Source organism: Solanum pennellii, chromosome 12, assembly GCF_001406875.1.
Source record: "Solanum pennellii chromosome 12, SPENNV200".
NCBI lineage: Eukaryota > Viridiplantae > Streptophyta > Magnoliopsida > Solanales > Solanaceae > Solanum > Solanum pennellii.
In genome coordinates, this window is record NC_028648.1 from 62,376,346 (window position 1) to 62,382,154 (window position 5,809).

A 5,809-nucleotide genomic window follows, 5' to 3' on the forward strand; every position below is an offset into this window, starting at 1 on the left:
TTTGTCTTCTTTTTCTTTTCAAATTCTTTTGTAATAATTTTGTTACTCTGTTATTTTTTTAAAAATTGTGGTGTTTTTGTTTGTTGTTTTTTTACGTTCTATTTTATTAATTTTATATTTGTATTTTTTCATATTACTTCACCCTTTTTTAATTTTTTTTTATGTTTTTATATCTTCTTTTTACGTTCATTTTTTTCTGTTTCTATTTTTAAAAAATTTCTGTTATGTTTTTTTTATTATTATATTTTCATGCTTTCTTCTTTTTATTTTGAAGTTCTCTTCTTCTCTTTATATAATTTCTCAATTTTTACTTCTGTTATTATTATTATTATTATTATTATTATTATTATTAGTTTATAATAATAATCTCTAAATGAAATTAATTTCTCCTTTTAATTACAATTCTGCTTAGATAATTTATTTTTATTTTTTTTGAAAAATCATTTATTAATTTTTATTTTTATATCCTAATCTAACAAGTCTACAATAAATTCAACAAAGATCTTCTAAAGTGAAAATAGACGGAAAGATATATTAATCTATTCAGATTCAACAATTCAATATCATGATGCGACATAAATTTCAAAATGTATCTAAAAAGACATAATAATAATGATAACGTAACAATAATCAATATAATACATGTGATTTGAAGTATTTCATACTATTGGAATCAAATTTTCATAGAAGTAATATTATTTAAATCACGCGAGAATTTATAGTTACCTCGCTGCGAAAATTGATACCACAAAAGCGAGTTGTTATCCACGAATTCAGAATCACGATCAAAGCTCCAACTCTAACCTAATTCTCAAAAGAAATAACTCATTTTTCTTCTCTTTGTGTTTGTTTGTTTTTTTTTCTTTTCTATGTCTATCAATCTCATTTTTTGTGTGTTCTCTATCTCTCTCTCTATATTTTTTCAGCTGAACGTGGGGTCATATAACATTTTTTGGGTGAGAATCGGTGCTAATTTAAAATAAATAAATAGGATTAAATTTAAAAATTAGTTGAGAAAATTGGGGTTGAGATAAGGATATAAAATAAATAAAATAATAATAATAGCAAATTAACAAAATAAAAATAAATGAAAAAAATGTGTAAACTATAAAACAATCATGCAAAAGAGGTACAAAAATATAAAATAAATAGATGGGATGATATTTTTTAGAAAAATAAGTTAGGAAGTTGACAGTAATTAGGATAAGGTAAAACCAATTTGAAATTTTTAGAACTCCTCTTTTCTTTTCTTTTTCTATACTTTTTCATAATATTTTCTATATTATTATTATTTTTAGACTAGATATAATTAACAAATAACTTAAATTCCCAACTTCTATTTATGAAATTTTTTATTATTATTAAACTATAATTGATCTTATAATTTTTATTAATTTACAATTTATTATTATTATTTTATTTTATTTTAAATATAATCCTTTTTAAATTGATATAAAATATATTATGTTTTGGCAAAAAATTAGGTGTTAACAGACTGCTATATTTTTTTTAAAAAAAATGTAAAGAGAATATAGTGCTCTTTGCTAAATATAAGTGAAAATTATAGGAAGCAGACCAACTACACAATGCAAATAGCTGCTTTTTTTGTTTTTTAATTAATGAAATTGGTGGCTAGATGATAATGAATGTATGAAAAAAAATATGCAGTCTCCTTAAGTACAATATTTTTTAAGATGTAGTGTAATAATTAGCATTGTTATACGGTAGCTGATAGAGATTTTGGTGATTCTTCCGCAACTCTTTTTTTTCAGTTGATGTCATTTGGATGATGCATTTATTTAGTATTAAGATTTATTTTTGTTGACATGTTCTTTGACTTCAGGCAACTTCTATTGAACATGTCAATTTCTATTTTGTGACAACAAAAAAGTAACTTTTTTGGCAAGCATGAAGATATTGGATTTTATAATATGATACAAAGTAGTCTATCATGAATGCTATTATTAATTTAAGTCTAAAGAGTTTCATGTAGACAAGCATCTATACCACTCTTTGTGTATACTTTGCATTAATTTATTTTAACAAAATATAATTGTACTTCCATTTGTAGGATTGCCTGTGCAAATCAACACAACTGGAAATATGATCCAACAATTTCAATTAGTTGAAACAAGATTCTAGAATATAATGATATTGAATATTGATTTACTTTTTTTTTTGGTAAGCAAAATGTACTTTAAGAAATCACATTGGTTTAGAAGTGTATCTTTTGCAAAAACATTATCTATTGATCTTTACATGTTTATAATATGCTTATTTATAAGAATTTGACAATTAAGTCATTTTTCATGTATGGCTTTTATTAGAGTTCAATGAATGATTAAGAGGAAACTGAAATTGTGTGGCTCTGCCAATATATTTATGGCAACAATAATATTGTAAGGAATCTTATATTTATTGCAACGATAATTTTTGTTGCTAGATATCATTTAAAGATACAACTATACAAATTTTTAACAACATAAATATAATTTGTGGCAACAATATTTTTTGTTTCGTTTAGTTAGCTTTTTGCAACAACATTGTTTGTTGTGTATTCTTATCGCATCGGGGTTTAAGGCAACAACATGCAACAACTTTTTTGTCGTTGCCAAAAGTACTTTTGGCAACAATACACAATATATTGCAACAAAACTTTTTGTTGGTACATGTCTTCTTTCTTGTAGTGTTTATTACTACCTTAATGCTTTAAGATACCTTGCTTCATATGCTAGGACTCCTAGGAGGGATGGCTCTGTCAGGAACATTGTCTGTCACCTTTAATGGCTAAAACACTCATTTTGGAGTTAGACTCCAGATCAATAGTTGCTCCACGTTCTCAAACTCTGTTATTATAGCTCCTCGATTTGATAACATGGTATTTCTAGGTGTTGCATCACATTTGACTTATATGCTTTCCACGATTTTATAAGCAAAAATTGTTCAGAAGGTTCAAGACGGTGAATCCTTTTAACCTATACGAGTGATTTGAATGAGGATGCAATGAATTTATAATTACCTATCATGGGAGATTGCATAACCTAGATTAGTCGAGTCCCATGAAATTGACTACACGATGTTGTAGATGAGTGATGACTGGACTTACCAAGCAGTGATGGATGATTTATATTAATACTAGGTCGGGTGGATCATCTCCTCTACCATGTTTCTAGATAAGTTTGTTCCACGCAATTAGGGGGAGAGCAAGAGGGTCGAGTTCTAGAGTTTTCAACAAGATGACATGTCAATCGAAAGTATGAGGTTAAATTGCATGCCTCGGTTAGGCACACTTTGATGATACATTCCATCGAGACTAAGAGAGTGAGAGGGTCTGTAATTAAGGGTCTAAATATATTGATTCATTATATGGGGGTTTCTCAGGTTACTTCTTCTCGCGTTTCATTTCAGAAAGTGGTATATGGTGCAATAGTGTTGGATATGATTTGATGTGAGGGATTTGAGCAACATGAGGGTAAGAGGGCTCATCATTCAGGTCATCTGGGTAGTGCTCACTACAAGAAAAAAGGCATTTCCCAACAACAAAAAAATTGTGGTCATATATTGAATGTTGTTGTTTCTCGTTTTAAGAAGCAGATGGTACGTCTCTAGAAACTAACATAAGTATGTGATGTCAGTTATATTTTCTAGGATGATAACTTTCAAGGTAAATAGGAAAAATATAGTTATTTATGCATTGACTTTGTAAAATGATAAATATTAATAATATCTACTTTTAATAAAGATAACATGTAAATAGGAATGGAGAAAGTATTTTTCTATTCTTTTTACCATATATATTAACACTACTTAATTCCTTAACTATTAATTCTCCTAATAATACATTCGTTCAATTTTACATGTTATATTTTGACTGGACACACCAATTCGTTCAATTTTACTTGGCAGTGAAATTGACTTTAACTACTAGATTTAGTAGTATAAGAAGTCCAGAAAAATCATGTTATTAAAATGAGAGTAAATTCTTCAATTTATAGAAAACAAAGGGTAATATGAAAAAGTTCTTATTGTGCATTATCAGAAAGGTCACAACTCTTCATAAAACTCGCAGCTTTTCATTAAAGTCACAACTCTTCATAAAAGCCGCACCTTTTCATAAAAGTCACAATTCTTCATAAAAGCCGCAACTTTTCATAAAAAAACACAATTCTTCATAAAAGTCAAGACTCTTCCTAAAAGTCGCAACTTTTCATAAAAGTCACAATTCTTCATAAAAGTCACAACTCTTCGTAAAAATTGCAACTTTTAATCACAGTCACAATTCTTCATAAAAATCGCAAAAATTTATTTTCCATTCACACCTTTAAAATCCAACACATGACAAATAAATATGTATAATAATAAAATAAGGTAATTACAAATTAACTTATAAAGAACTAGATTTAATAACTTCCCAAGTTGATAAAAATTCTAAAAGCACATTTGTATTTCATCAAGGAAAGTACACTTCCGCAGCTCCTATTAATAAAACCCTTCATCACAGCAGCAGAGCATAAGAAAAAAAAACGATTGTTTCACACAAAACAAATATGAAGCAACTTGGAGAAGACGAATATTTGTGCCTCAGTTGTAACAGTTATGGACATTCATCGGATATCGCTGCAAAACTCTCCAATGAATTTCAGGTGGAGGAAAATCATATGAAGAAGATTTTGAATTCTCTTTAGTCTCTGAGAATTCGGATAAATCAATTGCGGAATTCATTCATGAAAGTCAAACAAAATTCCAGCAGCCAATTTTTCCTCTTTTCAACCGCGATCTATTGCTAAGTGATTCGAATTTGAAGGGATAAATCAATTCTGATTCTGTTGAGGAATTATTTCTAGAAAAAAATGAATCAACGACGTCATTGGAGGAAGAGGAATTGGAGATGATACCTTCCAGAACTTATGTGGAAGCGGAAGATAAGCAAGTCATCGCCATAAAAATGTAAGAAGAGTAAATCAACTGGATTTGTATCGAAGCGATGGCTGAAGATCTGAGATCTGTTACGAGGAGTAGTAGTTAAGGCAAGGAAGAGGGAAATTTTGTATTTCTCAGAATAAAATCAAAATCAAATAATTCCATTGAGGTTGTGAAGATGGCCAGAAAATTGAAGTAGACAAAAACATGCAGAGGAGAGAAAGGTTCACTAGCGGCTTTTGCGATAGCGACGACAACAATTTCTGATCAGGCATTGTATTATATAGGAAATAGAGAAGGTGATAAGAATAGAAAAAAATTATATTTATTTTATAGGAAAGAGTTCATTGGATTTTTTGCTATTGGTTTGAGCAAAAGTTATCGTCTATTTTAACAGCAAATGCAAATGCAAATGCTTCTTAGCGTAGATTGTTATAGATTTTTTTTTTTTGGTATTCTAGTATAGGATTTTATCACCAACATTTCAAAAAATGGATGTTTCTTCTTTTGTTTTTTATTTATTTGCCAATTCTGGAATTATAATTTTAGTATTTCTTTTATATAGTTTCTGATTATTTATCATTTTGTTATAAAATATTTTATATAACACTATCTAGTTTAGTTTGAAAAGTTAACCATATTAATTTTAAAAAAATTTGAAAAATATCATATAAATTAAAATGCAAGAAATAACATTTAAATAATCAGTACAACATTTTTTTGAGAGAATACTGTAAATATTTTCCTCATATATAATCTTTATAGAAATTTTGATACTTTATTGATTACAAAGTAACATGGAAAGAGAGAAGAGAATCAAAAATGAGCTAAAACAGGGTTAGAGCTGTTTAAGTGAAACGGTGACCATTATTTATTGCTACCATTCATT

The 5,809-nt window shown here is 27.9% G+C and overlaps 1 pseudogene; it reads left to right on the top strand.

The window, feature by feature from the left end:
- The first annotated feature begins 4,547 nt into the window (after positions 1 to 4,547).
- Positions 4,548 to 5,343, top strand: LOC114075344 (annotated as a pseudogene).
- Positions 5,344 to 5,809: the final 466 nt, after the last annotated feature.